The sequence below is a fragment of the Canis lupus genome, chromosome 7 (genome assembly GCF_003254725.2).
Source record: "Canis lupus dingo isolate Sandy chromosome 7, ASM325472v2, whole genome shotgun sequence".
Lineage (NCBI taxonomy): Eukaryota > Metazoa > Chordata > Mammalia > Carnivora > Canidae > Canis > Canis lupus.
The window spans coordinates 72,550,627-72,576,177 of NC_064249.1; the positions used below are offsets into that span (position 1 = coordinate 72,550,627).

The 25,551-nt window shown below is 40.8% G+C and overlaps 1 protein-coding gene across 14 annotated transcripts in view; it reads right to left on the reverse strand.

The window, feature by feature from the left end:
* Positions 1 to 25,551, reverse strand: part of L3MBTL4 (L3MBTL histone methyl-lysine binding protein 4) — a 492,784-nt gene that overhangs the window by 454,980 nt on the left and 12,253 nt on the right. For 8 of the 14 annotated variants that reach the window (XM_049112904.1, XM_049112903.1, XM_049112902.1 and 5 more), the window contains exons 3-5: positions 25,157 to 25,232; positions 18,438 to 18,595; positions 14,631 to 14,805 (exon numbers count right to left, since the gene is read on the reverse strand). The gene's annotated coding sequence lies outside the window, so the exon portion shown is untranslated. Of the gene's footprint in view, positions 1 to 7,155; positions 7,268 to 7,508; positions 7,631 to 14,630; positions 14,806 to 18,437; positions 18,596 to 25,156; positions 25,233 to 25,551 lie in introns of those variants that run through there. The other 6 variants (XM_025429474.3, XM_049112901.1, XM_025429468.3 and 3 more) reach the window with 6 other exon arrangements.

Below are 25,551 nucleotides of genomic sequence, written 5' to 3' on the forward strand. Positions count from 1 at the left end.
CCCCTTTAGACCACAGAAGGCTACTCCCTACTGTTTCCACAACACAGAGGGGATTTTTCTCTCTTCCCACTGCCCTTGGACTTAAAGAACTTCCTACAGTAGACAAGTACCTATGCCCAGTTTTCAAAGGTGAGAAAATAGAAGTGAAATCAAGAGCACGTTACGAGTTTTCTTCTATCTGTCTGCTTCACTCAGTTCCCTTATCTACTAGCCCCTTTCCAGGTCCAAACTGGTGCCCCTGGATTTAGGTCTTAATTCCATTCACCAGAGAGCACCAAGTCAGTATACGCATGATACATAACACAACCCACATCAAGTTGTCTCCCTAAAAACAGTCTATAGGCTAGTGGGCCCTTCACTGGAAAAATTATCAAAGCAAAGCTACCAGGTCTGCTTCCTACCAGTCTTCCCCACCTCCTGAAGTTCACCCAGTTTCTCATGCATGGCCAGATCTGGACAACCAAAGCCAAGGGCAGAATATACACTCATCTATGCACTGGGCCTCAGTGTTAACTCGAATCCCTTTATAGGGGCCTGGAATCATATCTATCCTCTGCTCCATGGTTTTTATTTAGAAAGAAATTACAAAATAATAAGAATAATAACCAGAAGCAATTGTTTAAATGCTATCACTCAAGAAAGTATCATCTTTAAGTCAGATGTACTCACAAAAGAAGGAACCATGAAGGTTAGCAACGGCTTGTAGTTGCAAGACCAGAGAGCTTTCAGGGCCTTGGCGAGTCTCCCAGTTACAGAATCAGTCTTGGCACACCAAGGTATAAGGAAATTGAGTAATAAATGGTCCGTGTGGTGCATCAAGTAATTTTAGACTTCCTTGGTCAGGACTGAAAATGCTATGACCAAAGCTGCTTGATGGCAGCCTCCTAAGACTACACGTATTTGGATGCATGTGCCCATTTGCAGACAGATTGGCTATTCAAATTCAGGAGGTCCATTAGGTCTGGTGTGAGCTAAGCAGAATACAAAAAGCCCACAGCCACAGAAGAGGGAAAAGAAAGCCCACATTTGCTAAACTCCAAAACCATGTGCCCAGCCAGCACAGTGCTGGATAAATGACATATCTCACAAGGACATTGAGTTATCTCCCTAAAAATACTTCATATCCAGTAGGTCTTTCACTGGAAAAAATGGTCAAAGCAAAGTTACCAAGTCTGCTTCTCACCAGTCTTCCACATCTATTAAAATTCACCCAGTTTCTCATGTTAAAGATCAGAAGAATAATCTTGGATTACTTTCCCTTAACTCTTTAATCTACCAAAAATTTTATAAATTCTACCATCAAAATACTCCTGAAGTCCTCCCATTTCTACCCATCTCCATCTGTACCTGCCTGGTCCAAGCCCCAAGACTCCCACCTGGACACTGCAGTGGTGTCCTAATTGGTTTTGCCACCTGCACAATATCCTGTAGATGGCCGCCTGGCTGGGTGTCACCAGGTAGAATGCAGATCATGTCACATCCTGCTCAGACTCTGCAAACTCTTCCCATGGCAAGAAAAATAGAATGCATGATCCTCAGCATGGCCTCCATGGGCAGGAGGAGGCCTGGACATGCTCTGGCCTTAACAACCCATCACCTGCTCTCCCACCCAGTCAGCAGCTCTCCCTTGTTCTTCCTTCAGTGCATGAGCTCTTCCCGCCGTGGGGAGCTTCACACATGTCCTTACCTCTGCCTGAACTTCTTTTTGCCCCACTCCCTACCCAGTAGTGGCTACTTATCCTTACAGAGGACTTTTGTGACTCACAAACCCTATTAGGCACTCCTGTTGGTCCTTCTCATAGTACTCTTGGAAGTTTGCCAAAGGTTGCTTAATATCTATCTCCCCACTTGACTATACGTTCCAAAAAAGCAGGAGTTATGTCTGAATCAGCCATCCCATACACATAGCAGGCAACTGACACAAAGTGGATACCCAGCAAAAATGCCTTGCCCCCATCTGAGTTCCTTAATTCATCCCTCCCTCAAAAGGACAGGGAGTAGGGCAACAATGATTTAATCTAAAAAGCTATCATAATCCTAAAAGCTATCATAATAGTTTACACACCAAAACACAGTGTATGAAAGTACTGTATTATCCATCCGTCCTTCTAGTTAAATAAGTTCTCTCTAGCCAGTCACGATGACAAAGAAAGATGCATGCACTTCTGCTTCACTGCCCACATCCCACACCTGATACTTTCCAAACAATTTATTAATCAATTATTAATTGTGGCAGTGACCACACTTTCATCATTTAAGGCCATCTTCATGAGAGATGCATAAGCATTCTCTACAATGTCTAGCTTCGTTAAGAGAACACTTCACACGTGAGCTGAAATCAATACAAAATGAAGAAAGGTTCAGCAGGTGACACTGAGCTGGGGCCCTAATGCAGTGACATCTTCCCCAAAAGACACACACAGACTAGGGGAGCAGAGCCTGGACCGCTGACAGGATCAGAGTAAACGTCTCATTTTTCCATTGCTACTGTGGAGAACTTTTTTCGTATTTGCAAAATAAAAACAGAGATAAATTCTTCTAAGGCACTACTTTATAAAAGAAAAAAAAAAGTAGTGCAAATGTTTAAACAAAAGATAATGTCACATGCGTGAATGAACCGAAGAGTTTCATTTTGCCCGAGTATGTTCTAATTCATTGTTTTTGCTTTATTTTGCTAAAATACAAGATCTTATCTATATTTATACTACTTGTGTCAGAGTATGTGAACAGCCCCCTTGGTTTTTTTTTTATCATTTAATTAATTAATTAATTTATTTATTTATGATAGTTACAGAGAAAGAGAGAGAGAGAGGCAGAGACATAGGCAGAGGGAGAAGCAGGCTCCATGCACCGGGAGCCTGACGTGGGATTCGATCCCGGGTCTCCAGGATCGCGCCCTGGGCCAAAGGCAGGCGCCAAACCACTGCGCCACCCAGGGATCCCCCCCCTTGGTTTTTTAATAAATCTAAACGGTTTTTCACTTGGAGGTATGTCGCTTTAATTAATAAACTATGCTCAAAATGTTTACCAATACTACAAGGCAGAAATGCTTTGGAAACTACAAAACACTGTTCAAATTAAGGAGACATCTACATACCTAAAACCCAGAGCAAACATTACTGACAGCTCATACTTAAGCCTTACCACTGAGATCACCTCTTGCCAGCCAACTTCAACCACACCTTCCGTTTGGTTTTTCATCAGCAATAGACGAGACTTAACACGGAGTTTCCTGTGGAACCTTTTCCATTGGCTTCCCTATTACTACAATGCCTGGTTTTCCTCCTCCTTCTGACCATTTCTTGGTTTCTCTCAATGACACCATCTCTAGATGTAGCCCCTAGTCACGGACCTGCTCTCCCCTCCACTGTCTCATGATTTTTACTGCCACCCCCATTCCAGCTGAATATTTCCCGGCTGGCTTTCTCTTGGCCTAACATCAGAGTTCCTGTCTCCAGACCCACCACTTTAGTGTCTCTTTCATCAGTATTTTAAAAACTGAACTTATCCGTCCCACCCTACTCTCAAACCCCCTACCTGGCTCTCCTGCTAATTTCTCCATTTCCACAGCAGCACTCTTTCCAAATTAAAATACTTGATTGAAACAAGGAATGCTTATCTAATTGTGATTTTCAAACTCTCCTTCAGCTCTATAGAAGGGGCACTAAAGACACAGATAAAGGAATGGAGTGGCAGTAGAGAAGCTGGGGCTCCTTCTGCTTCCTTGGTCAGACTGGGTGGCCTAGTACTTCCCATACAGCCCTCTCCCTCAGGGGCTTCAGGTCTCCCTCTTCTTCACAAGTAAGAACTCCAGAGCTTTCCATTTGCAAATCTTCCTTCATAATCAGAATGATGTTCCTGACTGCTGCTTTTATCACCCCATGCCTCTGCTCAGCAGCTGTCCGCTCACACAGGGATTTAGTCCTACAAATATCTGTTGACTATGCACTTAACCACTTGTTAGGTATCATACCGGGCCTGAAAGGTTATTATCATTTAAGTTAAAAAGCTATAACTACAGTGCAAAAATATTCCGAATAAAAAGAGAACTAAGGACTTGTTCATATCCTTACACAACATATTACTTAAAAACAGAAGCTAATTGTGAAAAATATATAAAACTTTTTTGATGACTTATCATTAGTAGGGACTAGTTAACAATATTGTATATTTGAAAGTTGCTAAGACAATAGATTGTAAAAGTTCTCTTGACAAGAAAAAAAGGTTATAACTGTGTGGTGATGGATGTTAACTAGAATTATTGTAATAATCATAGATCAAATCATCATGCTGTACACCTGAAACTAATATGTCAATTATATCTCAATTTTTTTAAAAAGATTTTACCTATTTAAGAGAGTGTGAGTGGTGGGGAAAGGCAAAAAGGGAGAAGCAGACTCCCCGCTAAGGAGGGAACCTGACGTGGGGCTTGATCTCAGGATCCAAAGATCACAACCTGAGCCAAAGGCAGATGCTCAACCAACTGAGCCACTCAGGCATTCCTATATCTCAATTTTAAAAAAAAATAATAAAATAGGAAGTGGCAAAATCTAAAGCCTGGGCCATCAGAAAGAAAAAAAAAATAGCTGTTTTTACATATGCACTTATAGGTGAACCAGGAAAAGTAAAAGTCCAAGAAAGCAAGTCTGGCGCAAAAATCAGGGATGCCTTCGTAGAGGAAGAATTACACCGGATGGTGAAAAATAAAAGGTTTCTAGTTTGGGAAGGTAAGCGCGGGTGGGAAAAACATTTACAACATTTCCCAGTGTGGACACTACAATAACTTTTCTTAGTCCTAAACAAATTATTTCTTTTGAGGCATGAAACTCCCTTCTCCCTCTTAGGCCCCCAATTACTGCCATCACCCTGTCAATCTGTGGAAGATCCACTCCTCAAGACTCAGTCCGAGACTCAACTCTCTTTGTGTTCTTTTCTGATTACTCCAGACCCCAAAGAGCATTTCCTTGCCAGAACCCCTCTGACCACTCTGTTTCAGACTAACGGTATTTTATTTTAGACTGTTTTATTAGTCTCGAATCCTATTTATTAGTTTCTGTCATATCATTTCCTTCGCAAACATTGAGTTTGCATGTTTTCTCTCTCAATGCACTAAAAAAAAAAAAGATCCTTTTAGTGGTGTGTCATACAAATGCATGAACATATATGGTAAATGGTTTATTGTGCAAATGACAATTGAAATTTAAGGAAAGTAAAGATGAATTACGTGTAATTTAAGATACAAATCACCTAAAAAATAAATAAATAAAATTTTTAAAAAAGATACAAATCACCTAGCATTGCGATGAAACACGTAGGCAGATGGTGGAGCTCACCTAGAATTCTTATAATGAACTTAAAAACACACTTCTCCTTAAGGTAAAAGTTAAGACAGTCCTTAGTTTTCCTTAATTCTATCTTCACCAGATCACCCTCCCACCAATATCCTTTCTCAGAAAGCAGATGGAGAGGTCATCATAGAGGTAGACCAACACTGTCCCACAAAGTGTTGAATGAAGAATTCCAAAGTCAGGGGCGGCCTGAGATACAAACTCATCGATGCACCTCCCAACCTGACTGCATAAACCAATAGCAGTTTTAAGCTCATCTTTCCTACCTAACAATTACACTCCCTGTGGGGTATAGCAGAATGCAATCCACCTGGATGCTCCTGAAATCTCTTTCTTCAAAACCTTTTTCTCCCATGGGATCCCTGGGTGGCTCTGCGGTTTAGCGCCTGCCTTTGGCCCAGGGCGTGATCCCGGAGACTCAGGATCGAGTCCCTGCATGGAGCCTGCTTCTCCCTCTGCCTCTTTCTCTCTCTGCTCATGAATGAATAAATAAATAAAATTAAAAAAAAAAAAAAAACTTTCTCTCGATTCTAGGGTACCATGGGCAGAAATTGAAGCTGGCGTGGTCTATTATCAAGAACAGACTCCACCTGTTTCAAGGGGACGAGAGCACCCGGAGACACTTATTTAGGCAAAGGACTCAAACTGGAGGCTGCCCCGTGCAACTTCCAGGGCAGCTCCAACAGCGGGCTCCGGGAGACCCAAGAGCCCCGAGGTGTGAGTCCTGGGCGTGCAAACGCCCCGGCAGAGGAAAGTGGCCAGACTGACGGACTTCACGGGGGTTATCACACGCTGGGGCCTCAGCAGTACCAATGACCAGACGTCCCTTTTACGTAGTTTCCACCTCCAGGCGTGGACAGTTTCAGAAGAGCCCTCTAAGGGGGTAAAGGCATACACAAAATAAAGTACATCCCGTGGGCTTTAATCTAGGACGGCGGGATATAAAAGGCAGGGGGCACCCCCCCCCCATCCTCCCACCTGGGAGCGCAGGCTTGCGCCCAGCCCGCAGGTGCCCCCAGGGCGGCGGCCTCCCCGCGGCCCCGCGCAGTTCCGGGCTCGGGGGCCGAGCTAGTTAAGCCGCCCGCGACCCGCGACCCGCGAGGCGTCCCCGGCGCGCACTTCCTCCGCTCGGGCCGGGCCGGGGCGGGGGCCGGGGCGGGGGCCGGGGCCCCGCAGAACTTGGAGGGCAGCACCCGCGACGCCCGGCGGGAGGGCGGAGGGGGCGCCCGCGGGGGTGTCGGCCGGGTCGGGTCCCAGCGCGCGCGACACTTGTCAGCGGGGAGCGGGAGCGGGGAGGCCGGGGACGCCCGCCCCGCGAGGAAACAAAAGCCAAACGCCCGCCGCCGGGCGCCCGGGGGCCGGAGGCCGCCTCGGAGCTCCGAGTCCCGGCCCGGCCGCTCGGCCCGCGGCGCCTCCCCGCCCGGGCGACCGCGCCGACCGCCCCGGCCCAGCGGCCCCGGAGCCGGGAGCCCGGAGCCCGGAGCGGCACCGCGCGGGGCCCGCCTCGCCCGTCCGAAGTGGGCGACAAGTGGGGCAGCGCCTCGCGCGGGGAGCCCAGCGCGCGCCCGGCGGCGAAAGAGAAAGAGAAAGAGCGAGAGCGGGCGCCGGGCGGGGGCGACTCCCAACCGCCGCCGCCCCCCGCCGGCCCGGCCCGGCCCGGCCCGGCCTCCCCGCGGGCGACGCGCACGCCCCTCGGTGGGGCGCGGGGCCCCGGGCCGGCCCTGGCGGCGGCGGCGGCGGCGGCGGCGGCGGCGGGCGCCCCCCGCGGCCCCCGGCCACACGGCTCGGGCGGCGGCGTCCTCCTTACCCCGAGCGGAGCCGGGCCGCCCGCAACGCCGACTCGGCGACAGGCCGGCGGGGCGCGACCGGAGCGGCGAGCTCGGCCGGCCCAGGCTGCGGCGCCGCTGCCCCCGGAGCCCGGCGGGAGGGGCGGGAGGGGCGCGAGGCTGCGCGCGCGGGGTGGGGGCGCGGGAGCCTCCCCTGCCGGCCCGCGCGCATGCTCCCGCCGCACCTGCCTCGCTCCGGGCTCCGGGCTCGGCTCCCCGGGGGGGCGGGGGGCGGGGGGCGCGGGGCGGCCGCCGGGCTCCCACGTGGGAGGGAGGTGGCTGCGGCTTGCTCTCCTTCGCTCCCTGGGGAGGGCTCCCCGCGCGGACGGCTCACCTTGCCGGGGCTCCCTCGCCCGCGGAGCCCTCGCCGTCCCGCGGCTCCTTGCGGTTTGGCGACCTCCCCTCCGCGGCCCCTTGCCCGCTCTCCACTTTGCTACACGCCCGGCCGCCGGCACCACTTCAAAATAAAAGAATATTCTTTGCGAGTGTCCAGAACAAACTGTTCCCTGACCGTGTTCTAGCTGCTGGGGATTGGGTGGGAAGCCGGAGCCGAGGAGTTCCTGCCCTCACGGAACTTACAGTCCCACCGCGGGGCTCCAGGCTTTCCCGGAGCCTTGCCGCCGCCGGGGCGCAGAGAAACTTACGAATTGGTTCCTTTTGGCAGGCACGCATCCATCCATCCGTCCGTCCGTCCATCCATCCATCCATCCATTTTTGGCTTATATTTAAAAGCTGGCAATCGAAGACCATTTTTTTTTTTTTTTGTGACTTTTAATGTAACTTTCCTTCGTGGAGGTGCCTAGTATGCAAATAAGAGCCGTCAGGTGCAAAATAAATATTAGTGTGTTGATTACAGCAAGAAATGCAGTACTTTAACATGATTAACCACAATAATTTCCCGAATGATCTTTTGTTGTTGACTATCATAAAGGCACAGCTAAAACTTTTGTTTTTCAGGTGAAGACTGGTCCTTTGGTCACAAACATAATTTAATGTTAACTGAAGAAAGAAATGTAAAACCCTCTGCTAATGCAGTTTTTGAATTAGGAACCATGATCCTAGAAATGTATAAATACACACACACACACACACACACACACACACAAACTGGGTTCTATGCTCTAATCAATTAAGAAAAAGATTTGGGGCCGGTTGCCTGGGTGGCTTGGCAGTTGAGCATCTGCCTTTGGCTCAGGTCCTGATTCCTGGGTCCTAGGATTGAGTCCTGCATGGGGCTCTCTGCAGGGAGCCTGCTTCTATCTCTGCCTCTGTCTCTGTATCTCTCATGAATAAATAAGTAAAATCTTTTTAAAAAAAAGATTTGGGGCAAAGAGACAAAAGGAGGCAGAAGGCATCAGCAAAGAGAACATTTAAAACAGATCTATTGAAGTGGTGTGCTTTTTTCATCCCATTTAACAGGTTTATGCTGAAGACTTCCTGGAGTTGTGATATATTTTTGTGACAACAGGCACACATCAGGATACTACTATCTTGACATACTTGCTCACCTGACTGCGTGAAATTAGAGTGGAACCCAGTGGTTGGATGAGAATTCCCCCTCCCTGCTACTTATGCGAGCACAGATAACATTTTGGGGAAAGGACAGTGCTTGGATTACTGCAGTATAACCCTAGTCTTGCCTGCCTGGTAGTGTTTATCATTAAAAATGCTAAGTATTAGTGATATAAACATCAAAATGTTCCCAGAACAGGAAGAGTTAAAAGCACTTCTGGTTCTACCCACCCCTTAGAAAAATCAATGTTAATATTATACAAAATTTTAAAAAGCTGGATTGAAATCCAAATAGAGTGAATTTACATCACCTTGTCTTCAGGTTTTTGGGGAAACATTATTATAATGTGTTTATTGAATATATTTGGCTTGCTTGGATGAAAAGAGAAACACTGTTTTCATGGGCAAGGTTTAAATAAGGTAAAAAAAAAATGCACCAATGAAACAGGTGACACAGGCAGAAAACCCCATCCTGGGTTACTTAAATGTAAATCTAAGGGTGCGTACTGCTGACAACAACATATGATTACATTCAAAGAAGCTGACATCTGTTTTAAACGATACTGTTATTCAAATTATATGGAAATATAAGCAGTGTAAGCATTGGTACACTTATTACAGAATTTTTGAAAAGCTGTTGTAGTAAATCTCTTTTATTTGAACAGCTGCAGATTAAAATGAAATAGCCACATTGTTGAGTATTGCAGTGTTACCAAGGGTCCATTGTGAACAATGGATTTTGGAACACTGATGATTACTAGGCATCTTTTTACTTATCATTCAGTTGAATCTAGCAAACTAAATGGCAAAGTTAATGTTGACCAGAGAGGTAAGGATGGCTTATTGTTAGAAAGGAGTCACTAGGGATCCCTGGGTGGTGCAGCGGTTTAGCGCCTGCCTTTGGCCCAGGGTACAATCATGGAGACCTGGGATCGAATCCCACATCGGGCTCCCGGTGCATGGAGCCTGCTTCTCTCTCTGCCTGTGTCTCTGCCCCTCTCCCCTCTCTCTCTCTGTGTGACTATCATAAATAAAATTTAAAAAAACTAAATAAAAAAAGAAAGAAAGAAAGGAGTCACTAGTGGCCTGTTAAACACAGAAAAGAGCCTCTTTAAACATGTCATCAAAACATAACAGAGTCATGGCAGTTCTATAATGTCTAACTCATGGGTGGAAATGAAACCTCCTCATTTGCTGAGATAATGATTGACTTTATTTAAGGAACACTCCATTTTAAAATTTGGTAAATTTATCCACTTTTTTCTAATGGGGGCATTTATTTTATTTTTCTATGTTGTATATATGTTATTTTTATATGTATATAGGTTACTTTTTAAGTAGACTTAAATTACATTGCTGTATTATTTGGTCAATAGCAGGATTGCCCATTGACACAGAAGTGTTTTTAAAATTCATGATTGTTTCCTAGCATATACTTAGGACCATTTGGGAGTTAAACAGAGTAAATGCCTTTATACACTTCAGTGTAATTGAAGAGATGTTATCTTAACAGCATTCTATGCTTACACCACAAATTGTCTATTGCAGCTAAAATCATTTTGTTGGTCACCATTTGTCATCAATAATTATTATCCTCAAGTTTATTTTCATATTAATGCTATTGTTAATAATTTTACTCATGCCACACTATATTTTCTCTGTGACAGTGATATTATCCTAAATCGATTGTCCAATTTTAAACTTTCTTAAGGAGTTGAGACATAAATAATTGCATAGAGTTCTGTTTGAGTATAAATACTAGTTCAGACAAAAGTGTAAATAATATTGAAAAATTAAAGCTAACTTTAAATGCTACCAAAAAGCTTCATAAATAAGATAATACGCACATTATACAATTTTGAATTAATGACTTAAAATTTATATAGAAATCTATTTTCACACTTGTATTTTTGGGGAGGAGAACCAAGCTATCATAAAATAGCATAAAAACACCATTTCTGGATATACTCCCTTGAACTTTTAAAAATCCAACTTATACACAATATTTCTGGTATTTAAAGTCTGTAGAAACTGAACGAGATAAGGACCCTTACATCAATAGGCAAACTTCAATTTCCACTACAACCAAACTGAATGGACTAATGGGATTCAGAGAAAGGCATGAAAACTGCAGAAGGTAAGCAAGCAATCCCTTTAATCTCATTTTCAAAGATATTGATGACACAACCATACCATCTCCAAGGTGAGAGCTCTAGAAAAAGAAAAATGGAAAATTCAGAGTAGGCAATTCGTACTTTCTTGAAAAGATATATGCCCCAAATAACTGTAGCTAGACATGCATTCTCTAAGAAATAACCGGTGGTATAATATATAGAACGTATGCCAGGTGTCAGGAAAGACGGTTGTTATTCCTACCTCTGACATTGATCCATCACGGAAGAAACCAGCTAGCTACAGAGGCTATGTCTCATGGCATGTAGCGCTTACTTTCAAAATCACCAAGTTTAGGGTCTAGGTCTAGTTCTTAGTTTTGTAGGTCTGGAAACCTGAGTCCGTTAATGCTCTCAGAAGTAGTCAGGCTAAGGCAACCAGCTAAAAGCAAGAATACCAACTAAAGTGAGGTATAAACGCCAAAGAGATTTATGTTTTGGGGTTAGCACATTCCTATCACTATAGTCTACAAAAGTAGGCAAATTATTTTAAAATATTTCCTAGTGGCCATGAAATCAGAACAAGTATAGCTATCTCCTCTTGGTGCGTAGTGTCAACACATGACAACTGTCTGATAAAACCATTCTCATAAAAGGAGGTCTTCGGCCAAGATGCCCAAAGGCTATGTCCTGGATACAGTGCTACTCACTGAGGTCTAGTTTCCTTTTGCATTTCTTGGGATATCCTTGGGACATTCCCTGGTCACTTTGACTGGATTTGGATGCTTTAAAAAACCCCATCAGCAATATATTTACAAACCATCTTCTGTGAGGGCTGCTGCTACAGAATAATATGTTCATTTATTCTTTTCTTTTCAGCCTTCTCAAAGGATGACTTTTTCTTAACTTTCTCTTGACCCAATCTCAAAAGTACCTATATGATCCCTTCCATACTAACAGTCTAAATAAAAATGTTTTTGAATTATTTCCATTTTAGATTTAATTTCCCTATTTTATGAAACATTTAACCAAAATTTAAAAGTCAGGCTTTTTGTTTAATACATTATCTTAATATCTAATATTCCATTAAAAATATACAGCCTACTTTTTCTGGACTGATTATGCATGTGTTCTTTTTCATTATAATATCTCCAATACAAATTCTTACAAAATTCATTTCCAATCCTGCAAACATGAATCAACCTAAAACTACTAAAGTGACATTTGCTTGAAAAAGTAAAAAGGCTTTATTCATCCTCAAAGGAAAAGAAGTTGCATGTTTCTTTAGGCTTTTAGTTACCAAGTAAATACCTTGAACCTAAATATCATTTATTTGTTTCTGGATTGAAGACAGTTGATTACTGTATATTACTGAGCTATTAATATTACCCAGAAAATAGGATTATCTATCTATATCCCTGAATGGAACAAAGTTCACCAACTTCATCTAGTTGAGACAACAACATAAAATATAAGAATAAGAAAGTTGGGGATCCCTGGGTGGCGCAGCGGTTTGGCGCCTGCCTTTGGCCCAGGGCGCGATCCTGGAGACCCGGGATCGAATCCCACATCAGGCTCCCGGTGCATGGAGCCTGCTTCTCCCTCTGCCTGTGTCTCTGCCTCTCTCTCTCTCTCTCTGTGACTATCATAAATAAATAAAAATTAAAAAAAAATTAAAAAAAAAGAATAAGAAAGTTGTTCCTAAGTAATTTTAAGTGTTTTATTTTAATGCTAAACCTCTCAGCTATTTATGACAGCCTTGAAAAAAAACCCTCATTGACCTTCAGATACTTCCCTACTCCATCTAAACAAGAAAAAAACATCTTTTTGTGAGTGTGGTGGATTAATTAAATTAATGCCTTCAATCACAGATAGCCCATGACTTTGGTTTGACGCAGGATTTTTCAACTTTACAATGGTGCAAATGCGATACTCATCTGGTAGAAACCATACTTAAAATTTGGAATTTTGATCTTTCCCCAGGCTGGTGATTTACTGAAAGATCCTCTCTTGTGATTCTGGGCAGCAGCTGCAGCCCCCAGGTGGCCATGCCATCATAATGGTAAACAACCAATATGCTGACAACCACTCTGTATCCATACAACCATTGTTTTTCATTTTTAGTACAGTATTCAATAAATATGAGATAGTCGATATTTGATTATAAAGTAGGCATTGTGTTTGATGATTCTACTCAACTGTAGACTCATGTAAATGTTCTAAACACGAGTAAGGTAGTCTAGGCTGAGCTATGATGTTTGGTAGGTTAGGTATATTCAGTGCACTTTCTACTTATAATATTTTCAACTTACAATGGGTTTATCAGAATGTAACTCCATCACAAGTCCAGGAAGATCTGTAGTGGCCTGCCTTTATCCATACCCCTTACAAAGTAACTTTGTATTTGTTTCCATTGTGAGGTGGAAGCAATTTCCCATTGCTTCAATCAGGAAAGCCTTGTGACTTACTTTGGCCAATAGGAGATGATGAAGTGACAGTGTCCCAGTTCCAAGCTCAGACCTCAAGAGCTCTGGGTGCTCTTATTTCTGTCTTGCTGTGTCTGTGATCACCCTGAGAATTAAGTGCTTCTGCTGGGGAATGACACAGAGCCCCATTGTTCCATTTGAGGCCATAGATGTGTGAAAGGGCACATAAAGCTCAGCCAACCCACCAGCTGACCACAACAGCATAAATGAGTGATCCCAACAAGACCAGCTGAACCAAGATCAGCAGAACCATCCAGCCAACCTACACATTCATGAGAAATGATAAATAAATCTCCAAATGTTGGGCTGCTTCTTTATGCAACAATAGCTATGTGATACAAAGGATTTATTTACTATAGTACTAATGTAATTTTTTTCTTGTGGGGCAAATTCAGCAACTACCTAAGTGTTCTGCTCCCCTAAAAGCTTGAGTGTTGTGTTAAGTTCAACATTGCTGATTTCAGGGACAAAGTCATAGTCACAAATGCAGCTATTTATGTTTTGCACAAATGTGGGTCAGTGTATAGAATCATCACTCTCCAACAAAGTTCTTCCTTATTCAGCCATTCTGCCCTCCTTATTAATTCTCCCCCCTCAGTTTACACAGAGGCTCAAGTGTTTCCTCTTGAGGGATAGCAAAAGAAGCCTTCCTTTGACTTTGTTTCCCTCATAGGCAGTGCTATCTCCCTCTCCCCTTAGTTACCAAAGTCCTATAAAAATCTATGTATAGCTTATACTTTACTCCTTAAAGCCTGATGTCTGCTCCAGAAATCTAGTGAAACAGTTCTCTTATAGGTCATAAATGGCCCTATAATTGTTCCAATTCATTTCATCATCTGGTTATTTACCTGCTGGACTCCTCTGTACTTCTGAGGACACTGAGTCTACTCACCTCCTTTGGCCTTGGTCAGGGACAAAACCTCTTGGAAGTCACTTAGAAAAAAGGCAACTAGGGCAGCCCGGGTGGATCAGCGGTTTGGCGCCGCCTTCAGCCCAGGGCGTGATCCTGGAGACCGGGGATCGAGTCCCGCGTCAGGCACCCTGCATGGAGCCTGCTTCTCCCTCTGCCTGTGTCTCTGCCTCTCTCTCTCTCTCTTTCTCTCTCTCTCTCTCTCTCTGTGTGTGCATGTGTCTCTCATGAATACATAAAATCTAGAAAAAAAAGAAAAGAAAAGAAAGGAAAGGAAAGGAAAGGAAAGGAAAGGAAAGGAAAGGAAAGGAAAGGAAAGGAAAGGAAAGGAAAGGAAAAGGAAAAGGAAAAAGGCAACTTTACCAGGTAGAATCAGAGGTATTTCCAGAATCAAAGTTTGGAAGCACAGCCTGATCTCTCCAGGCACTGGGACTTACCACTCTAGGTCTTCTCGTCTCTCAAGTCTTTTCTGCTCTTTGAGTGTGAAGTGCCTTTTCTCTGTCTCAGCAGGTACCCATGGCCAAACCCAGCCACCCCAAGTCCAACTTCACATCACTTCCAGTTCAGCACCTCACAGACTGATCCATGTTGCTGGATTCTAGTTCCTCATTCCTGAGAGAGAAAGACAAATTGCCCCAGCTTGACTCATATGTCTACTTTTTACCTCTAAGTGGGCAGATTACATATTCAAAATGTTATAGATGCACATACCTGACATAAGCGTTGTACAGGTTGGGCAGATGCCCCAAATGCTGTCCCTCTCAGAAACTTCAAAAAGCCTTCATGGCTATCCTTGGCCTACAGTTCCAAGTCCAGACGTTACCCTAACTGCTTCAAGTCCACCATGTTTAATCCACACAGCACGCCCATCTCCATCTCCCACTCCATTGCTGACAACAAGATACCCTCTGTTCTCAGAATGGCTGCAAGTTTTGTCAATTTGCCCACAAAGCCTTATGCGGGAGTACTCTTCTATCAAGGCTTTTCTGAATATTAAAATACAATGTACCTTTGAGGATTCAACACTTCATGAAATCTCGCCCATGAAGCATTTATCAATTGTATTGCTTCACTTTTTTCTTACTCCTACATACCCATAGCATTTTGTTTACACATCTTATTGCATTTATATCACTTTAGTTTTAATCATAATTACTTATTAGTTTATACATAACCCTAATAACTATGGTTTCCTGAAGAAGAGGAGCCATCTCTTTTAAATTAGTGTTTACATTTAATTATCTGTGGGATTTTACTTTTAATTTTCTTTTTGATAAATGTTTTTTTCAGAAATTGCAGGAGGTAATGCAATTAACACCCAGGCATCCACCAGTCAGAAGGAATATCAGTTCACACTTTATACCTGATGTGTTTAAAGAAGTGAGATATAGTATATAAAGTTGAATTCCTCTATCATCCCTTCCTTCACCTCTTGCTGCCGGCTTTTGCAGAAGCAACAACTATTATGATGAATTTGGTGCATATCCCTTTACGATAAGCTATTATCCTTATGATTTTTGAGTTTTGTGTCTTTTAAAGAAATCCTTCCTTACTCTGAGTTATAAAAGATGATTTTTTTCTTAAATATTTTTAAATCATACTGTATTAGTTAGGGCCTCAAGTACTTATTGAACCTGTAGGGGACAGGGCAGCCTTATTTTGCTCCTGACTCTAATGGGGATGCTTCTAAAGTTACTGTGCTTACTGGAGGCTCTTGTAGAGATCCTTTTTCAGTTTAAAGAAGTTCCACTATCTCTTGTTACTAAGTGTTTTTTGTTTGTTTGTTTGTGTTTGTTTACATGAACAAGTTTGGATATTATCAGATGTCCATTCAATTTCTTTTTTCCTTTTTTTTTTACATTTTTTAATTTAAATTCAATTTGCCAACATATAGTATAACACCCAGTGCTCATCCCATCAAGTGCCTTCCTTAGTGCCTGTCACCCAGTTATCCCATCCACCCACCCACCTCCCCTTCCGCAACCCTTTGTTTGTTTCCCAAAGTTAGGAGTCTCTCATGGTTTGTCTCCCTCTCTAATTTTTCCCACTTAGTTCCCCTCCTTTCCCTTATAATCCCTTTCACTATTTCTTATATTCCACGTATGAGTGAAATCATATGATGATTGTCCTTCTCCAATTTACTAATTTTACTCAGCATAATACCCTCCAGTTCCATCAACATCGAAGCAAATTATGGGTATTCAGCTCTTCTGATGGCTGAGTAGTATTCCATTGTGTGTATATATATATATATATATATATATATATATATATTACATCTTCTTTACCCATTCATCTGCCAAAGAACATCATGGATGGTCACTGTTTTTCCTTTTCATAATGACTTCTTTCATATATTTTATTCCTTTATTTCTGGAGGGGATCTTAGCCATACTTACTTTAAAATTATTTTGATGTGGGGATCCCTGGGTGGCTCAGCGGTTTAGCGCCTGCCTTTGGCCCAGGGCGCGATCCTGGAGACCCAGGATCAAGTCCCGAGTCAGGTTCCCGGCATGGAGCCTGCTTCTTCCTCTCTCTTTCTCTCTCTCTCTCTCTCTCTCTATGTCTATCATGACTAAATAAATAAATCATTTTTAAAAATTATTTTGATGTTGTTTTCCCATCTGTACTTTATTGCTGGTAAATTCATCTTCCAATGTTAGTTTGTTGACTGTTTTCCTCAGTGTCAATTATCCTCGGAGTCTTTGAAATGTCTTCTGATCTGTTCTCTCCTCTTCCTCTCTCCACTGCCCTCTGTTTTTTGCCTCCACCTGGTCCTCACCTTCTTGTCCAAATTCGGGTCTTGTCCGGCAGTGCTGGACTTCCATTCTACAGTGATATCAAAGGTCTAGACAGTAAGAAACTTGGCCTAGGTCCTAAACCTTCCCCTTTCTGGCTGCACTGCAAGAAGGCTGCAGAAGTATCTACTTTCTGGCTCCTTTGGGGCCAAGCGAGAGCATGCCACCCCAAATTTTAGCTACTGAGTCTGGCTCCAGTCCTCCATCATGCATGAAATGCTTTTGTGGCAGGAATGGACCTGCATTCATCTCTGATGGGCTAGCCTCTGCAGTCCACTGTGTTTCTGTGTTTGTATATTTCTAGACGATGGCAATTACTGCCTTGTCTTTTTTTTTTTAAGATTTTATTTATTTATTCATGAGAGACAGAGAGAGAGGCAGAGACATTGGCAGAGGGAGGGACTGCAGGGAGCCCAATGTGGGACTTGATCCCTGACCCCGGGAACATGACCTGAGCCAAAAGCAGACACGCAACCACTGAGCCACCCAGGCACCCAATGCCTTGTCATTTTAATTTGTTTTAGTGGCCTTGTTTGGGTCAGGATGAGAAAGTATCTCAAAGAGGAACCCAGTAACTTCTTCTAGTTTCCTTTTTTTTTTTTTTCAAGTCTCCATTTCTAATTTGACTTCATAACCCTTTCAGGACTTTGCACAGTTCTTTGCACATGTTATACGCTCAAAAAGTAGTTTCTGGAACTGAAGCCACTGTATCCCATTCCAGGGCAAGCCTAGTGAATGCTCATCAGGAATGTACTGTGGAGGAAATTCATTCATCAATACGGGCTTGACCTGGATGAACTTTATTAAGCCTATCTGTGTTGGAGATTCCAGGATTTCATGCCTGTTTTACATGAATAGAGTGGCTTTCAAGGTGGGCACATTCAAGCAATTGCCAGAAGAGATGATTACCAACTGCTCATTACATACCTGAGGATGACAAGGATGATATGAGAGGTGCTGCATCTACAATTTCATCCCAAGAGACCTATGCAATATTTCGTATGTGTTTTCAATATTATCTTCAGATTTATCTTTTTCTGCCTACCCTCACTAATCAACTCGACCTTGAGAACATCCTGTCTTAAATAACCAGATACCTGATAGCAAAATATTCAGTTGCGTTTATTTGTAGATCAACAAAGAAAGATTTGATGAAGCAAAAGTTAATACCATCTATTATTTTTCTCCAACTATAAGTCTAATGCTTAGAAAATGATTTATTAAACTGTATACAAACCCTTTTCTAATAATAGGTATGGACATCATTTACCTTGGAAAAGATTTACTGATCTCATTTTCTTTTTGAAATAAAAAATGTTTAAATGTGTGTGTCAACTACATTTCAATTAACAAAAAGTTTAAAAATAAATACATACATAAATACATAAATAAAGTTTAAATGCAAAAACAATCTATAAGCAAAGCAAATATGAGCTCTTTTCCCACCTTTGATAACTTTAATGCTATTACTCAAATTCTCCTGCTCAGGGTGTACTCTTGAGTCCCACTTCACCAATGGGGCTTTGCTTCCTCCCCAAGAGTGGGCAACGATGTGCTGAAGATACACAAACCCATGGGCATCTTCCTGGAACATCGATCTTTCTCTAAGTTTGGCAAGAGGTAGAATCCTATTATTTAGCTGATGAATTAAAACATTAAAATAACATGAATATATGATGGAGTAGAGGTTAAAGTGCCTGGATTTTTAAGATAAAAGACTTAAAAAATAGTTTTATTCTTCTAGAAAAAAATTCATATCTTCTCTAACCCAGAGAGCCAATTTTATTTTTCGAATTTATCTTTCTGTTAGAATTTTCCCTCCTCCATAAGGTCATTCATGCATTCATTCGTAATAAAAAGATTTTTGACAGGGGGACTAAGCTACAGTGTTTGGAGGTTATTTGTTCCTTTGACCCATACAGATCCAGGTAGAAGATTAACCTTAGGTATGGCACAGAATGAAGTATAGAATTGTGCATGAAATAAAGGGTTGTAGCTCATGGTGACATGATTTTTATAAACTAGTCAATATTACATGAATAGATTTAACATCTTGTGCAACAGCTATGTCCTTTACAAAATAAGAAACTAATCAACAACCATTACCAAGGTAAAAATTTAGCATGATTCAAACTGAAGCATATCTATTGAGAAGAATGTTCTTCCCTAGTATATCATGTGGTTCCCTGCCTAGAGGATGAACACTATCAAAAGAGAGAAGGAAGAGTACTTTCTAATTATAACACAGCATCACAGGTATGAGTGAAATCATATGTTTATATATAAAATCATTAATGCTTATGATAGACTACCTGAGGTCTTGTTTCATTAATGAATACAAGTCACCTAGGCAACTTTAAAGGAAAGAATAATAATCCAATAAACACAACTTAATGTACTTATTCCCTTTAAAACTCTCTTCCTTTTTTTTTTTAAGATTTTATTTATTTATTCATAGAGACAGAGAGAGAGAGAGGCAGAGACACAGGCAGAGGGAGAAGCAGGCCCCATGCAGGGAACCCAATGTGGGACTCGATCCCAGGTCCCTAGGATCACACCCCGGGCTGCAGGCGGTGCTAAACCGCTGCGCCACCAGGGCTGCCCTAAAACTGTCTTCTTATTTTTGCCAGTTATTGTTGCTTTTTCTTCATAGTGGGAATCATGAAATCAGGAAATGGTGTATTCTGCTCTTTCAAATTAACTTTAATTCATATTTCCATGTGTCAGCATGGTTTTCACAGTTGACATGTTTATAGCTCTGCTTTATAAAATTAATTTTATTTCATGTTTTCATGCATCAGCATGAGCCATACAGTTGACATTTTTATAGCTCTGTAGTGATCTTCTGTTATAATATGACCTATTTTGCTTAGCCATCTCCTATTCTTAGACATTTGGGTTTTTCCTGTTATATTTTTGTTTTTGCAATCATAAATAGCATTACTAGAAATATTCCTAATGAAATAGATTTTAATCTGTTTATTTTCCTAGAGAATGTTCCAAAGAGTAAGATTATTATGTCAAATCACATCCAATAGCTTCATAGTTTTTTTTTTCCAGAAAAATCTAAAGCCATTGAAAATGTGACCAGTAATGTTTAAAATCTATGTCATTCTCAGATTCAACAGATCCAAAAATTGGCATTTCACAGTTTTTATTTATTTGATAATATGTATACAAAGTTTTCTTAATGTTGCCAAAACTTATATTTACTAACAAATGATAGGGATATGGATTAATCAGTGTGATGATTCATTTGTAGTTGTCTATTACTGAATGCTCATTTCCTTTAACCAAATATTAAATGAGATTTCAGCATTAGTCATTATAAATTTGTCTCAGTTATTTCCATCTCTTAGAAAGCAAGCTTTTTCCGAAAAAAAAGCTTCACATATATCAAGCACACAGAAACACATAGAAGAAATAGATAAAATATTCCCTGAAAACACCACAAGGCAGAGAAATGAAATACAATTGATGCAGCTAAAGGCCCTGTGTAACCCTCCTCAACTCGGAACCCTTCCTACCTTCGCTAGAACTAACCATCACTGCAAAGGTAGTATTTATTAAAATCGTGTACCTTTTTATAATGTTCCTACATATATTTCTAGACATAAAACATATATATGTTTTGCATGTTTTACAATTTTATTTAAGTGGTATTTTCTGTGTATGTCATACTTTAATTTTGCCTTTTTTAATGTTAAAAATGTTGTTTAAACTTCATTCACTTTGAAACATATATACCTAGTGTATTTATTTTAGTGGTTATGTATTATTCCAAATTATCTTTTTCTGATTGAAGATAATATCAGTTTCTAACTTTTTGAGATTACAAGCTGATCTATAACTCAATGAAGATTCTTTTGTATCTCTTTTTCTGCTCACTAAATATATATGTACATTTATACACAAATACATTCTATGTATATACGCAGAGGTGAAGTATACACATACACTCACACACACACTCAGAAGTGACGTGGTTGGATTCTTACTACCCAGTTGCTCTGCAAAATAGTTACATTTTTTCACCTATCTATAAATTTTACATTTCCCTGATTACAGGTGAAGTTGAACATCTTTCTGTTTCCTTCCTCTGTCATTTGCCTGTTCACATACTTTGATTATTTTTCTGTTGAATTGTTTTGTCATTTTTCTTATCTTGAAGATCTTTATGTTTTGAGTACGAATCTTTGTGCTTTATGTGCATTTCACATATTCTACACTAATCTATGGCTTACACTTTCAGTGTATAGTGTGTTTTGATGCTTGAAAGTTTTTAATTTTAGAATACTTTTTTTCATCTTTTCTTAAATATGTTTTGTGGTTTTGGTATTCCCTAAAAACCTTGAAGTCATAAAAATACTGTCCCATTTTTTAGTTTTCAGACTTAGACTTTGAATCCACTTGAGGATTGATTTTTGTTCATGGTGTATATAACACCTAATCAGTTGTCCTTGAATTACTCATTGAATACTTCCTTTCCTCACTAATTTGTTCTTTCTGTCATTTATCTGACTTCCATATATATAATTGCTTTGAGACTCTTTCTTCTCATTCATTGGTGTAGTACTCTCTCTCCAAACTTTAGTTTTATTAAAGTCTGATGTTTGATAGAAATATCCCCCACTTCTTTGTTCTTCAAAATTTAATGTCAATTCTCAGCCCTTTGCTCTTGCAAATATATGTTTATTTATTCCATATATAAAAGATAGTCTTTGAATTAGTCTATAATTTCCAGGAAAAAATAGTATTTTTTTATGCATCAGTTTGAGAAAAATGGCCACCTCCAAAACGGAGTTGTTACACAACTTAGGAATATTGGGGATAGCTCATATCCATTCCTGAAGCCGGTGATTGGTATGGTTCGGTTCCTGGCTGCCAGGCTGTGTCCGTCCTTGAACCTGCTTAGAACTACAGCTCGTCTAAATTCACAGATTAAGGTGGTGGGCTCCAACCCTTTTCTTTAGCTCCTTTCAGAGTATGGGAGCCCCTCTCAAGTCTGTTAGCCCCATAGGCATCTCGTCTATGAAAGCTCTTGGTCCCTCTCCCCCTCTGAGAAACTGGACTCCTTGGCAACCACCTCATTCCAGATCTGGAACAAATATAGTGGTTATCTCCATCCTTATTCACTGCTCTGAGTTGCTCCTAAAATTTTGTTTTACTTGTTTAAGAACCTGAATTTTCTTTCAGTTTTATATTTTTCTTTTTTATTCATTTTGTTGCTAAGCATTTGAAGCTAAGGGAGTATTTCAAAGAGTGAAGTTAATGTACCATGATGGTTAAGGATAAAATTCTTGTTTTAATTGTGATGTAAAGGCATCAATGTACTTATTTTGTTACATTTTACTTTATAATTGAACTTCTGGAACAAGTCTATTCATCTCTGATGTTGAGTTCTATTTTCTAATAATCAATCTCAGAACCAGAACGAACAAATAACTGAATATTTGTCTGTTTCACTGGAGATATCTTTGTATTTTTGAGTATGTATGTGAGCATCCATTTTATTTATTTATTTATTTATTTATTTATTTATTTATTTATTTATTTTTTGTGAAGATTTTTTTTTCCCACAATCTGTGGCTTTTCTTTCTTTCTTTTTTAATTTATTTTTTATTGGTGTTCAATTTACCAACATACAGAATAACCCCCAGTGCCCGTCACCCATTCACTCCCACCCCCCGCCCTCCTCCCCTTCCACCACCCCTAGTTCGTTTCCCAGAGTTAGCAGTCTTTACGTTCTGTCTCCCTTTCTGATATTTCCCACACATTTCTTCTCCCTTCCCTTATATTCCCTTTCACTATTATTTATATTCCCCAAATATTCAGCATCCATTTTAATAAGGAGAATGTTCTTGTTTGGGTGTGACCTTGGGTAAGTTCTCTGTACTTCAGAGAACTTCAGTTCTCTGTACTTCAAGTAACTTCTCTGTACTTCAGTTTCCTTTTTGGTATATGTATTATAAAAATGTCTACCAGGGTAGGTGGCTCTGTGTGTTCAGCATCTGCCTTCGGCTCAGATCATGATCCCGGACCTGGGATTGAGACCCTTGTTGGGATCTCTGCTCATCGGGGTTTCTGCTTCTCCCTCTTCCTCTGCCCTTCCCATTGCTTGTATGTGCATTGCGCTCTCTCTCTCTCTCTCTCTCTCTCTCTCTCTATCTCAAAAAAAAGTCTACTTTGCAGTGTTATTGAGTTAATGTATGTAATGAGCTACTTGTATCAAGTAGTGAGAACAGTGCTAGACACCTTGTAAATCCCCTATGTGCTTATTAACCCTACTAGTTCTCTCAGTTGTCTTTTTAGTCAGGAGTATTGTATTTGTCTCTTTTGTTCTCATGTTTTTTTCTTCCCTCACAGGATTTAAATGTTTTGATAAAGTATTATTCTCAAGTTGCAAAAATTTCCAAGAATCAAATTTTTTGCCTTTGCTATAAATGGAATCTTTTTTTATTTTTCAGCTTTGTGCTACTTGTATAGAGAAATGCAATCGATTTTTTGTGTATTTATATCCCTGTGACCTTGTTTAACATGTTTATTCTAAAGATTTTTTTTTACTGATTTTTTGGAGTTTATAAATCTATATTCCTATCATGACAATGATGGTTACAATTTATGAAACTGTGTACAAACACTGTGCTAAGATAATACAGTAAACTCTTTATGATTCAGAAAAGACTCCTATGTTAAGAATTCCCTATACAATTTCCCTTTGTGAAAATCTTTCACAAAGATTTTCCTTCACCTGCTGGGCAGAGGGAAAAGTGTTTTGCCAGCTTAGAAAAGATGCATCTTGCATTCAAACTTGTTTCCCTGGCAGGACACATCCTTAACAGCATTTGAAATCCTTTCTCTCCTATCACATATGTTACTGTTACTCAAAACTAACAACCTTTTGGACACTGTCCATCCTCATCCCTGGTTCTTACAACATCCCCACTTTTCATACATTTAAGTAGAGTTCCCACCCCCCTCTTTCTGCAAGTCGATTTATGTTCCCTGGATCACATTATCTGATGTGCTAACAAGTCTTCCAGAAATAATGATACTGTAATACATGGTCCACTCCTCTTTCTCCAGAGCTGCATCGCAGATTATTTTTGGAAGTGGATGAAAACATCAAATAGCTCAATCTAGTTTACTTTTATGTATGGGAAAAATGACTCAATTTTGTTTTACTATATTCTGTGTTTTAAAAAATACCATTAAATGCTGATCATATCTTTTATAACTTATAGAGACCTGGAATATGTTTCAGAATGGCTATGAGCTACATTTCCGAGGAATTTTATGTTAGTGGAACAATATGTGGCTGGCAAAGCATATTAATAAATTGGATTCTCTGTCCCTATTTTAAGCCCCCCACTACATTACTATTTTTGCAGGATTATTCAGGCATACCTTAAATACCATTTCCTCATAAATAACATTCTAAATCTGGTGTAAGAAGTACATAGGATAGTAAAAAGAGGCTTAGCCTGGGGAGGCAGAAGATCTTGATTTCTGAGTGACCTTGGGCAAATCATATGAATTCTCTGGCCCTCAATTTATCCTATAAAACTAAAAAATTATAAATAAAAAATTTCAAAAGACTCAATTCTAAAGTTGATTAAGTATGAATAAAACTAAATTTTTAAAAGAAACACTAATAAGTTATATGCATTTTATAAAGATTTTATTTATTTTTTGAGAGAGAGATAGAAAGAGGGGGAGAGAAAGAGAAAGAGCATGAGTGAGGGGAGAGGCAGAGGGAGAGGGAGAAGCAGACACCCCGCTGAGCAGGGCACCTGACTCAGTGTTTTTTTGTTATGTTTTCATATTTTATTTATTTATTCATGAGAGACACAGAGAGAGAGAGAGAGAGAGAGAGAGAGAAAGAGAAAGAGACACAGGCAGAGGGAGAAGCAGGCTCCATGCAGGGAGCCCGACGCGGGACTCGATCCCGGGTCTCCAGGATCACGCCCGGGCCAAAGGCAGGCGCAAAACCACTGCGCCACCCAGGGATCCCCAAATTATACGCATTTTTGAAGAGTGAATTAAATATCAGTACAGGAAAAAAGTAAAGATTACTTAACAGTCCTTCTTACTGTTTGCTTTACTGTAATTTAAAATTTATTAATCTAAGTAATCTCTACACTCAACATGGGGCTTGAACTCACCACCTGGAAGTAAAGAGTTGCCTGCTCCACTGCCTAAGTCAGCCAGGCAGTCTTCTACCACATTTTAAATCACACACTATAAGAGAGTTGAAATAGTACATTTTGTTTGTGGAAATATTCAACTTAATATGCACATTTAATAACCAATCATTAACTGTATGCTTTATTTCCTGAATGTATCCTTCAATAATATAAAAGCAGGAACATCATCATAATGACTAATTTTCCTAATATGCAAAATAACGTGCTTTCTCAAGCACCCAACTAACTAATAGAGTATGATGTAGACACTAGGGAAAACAACAGCTCTCATCAACAACAAAAATATTGCAAGAGAAGCAAACCCCCTTCTGCTAGAAAAAGAAACCCACTGGAAATACACCATATCAAAATGG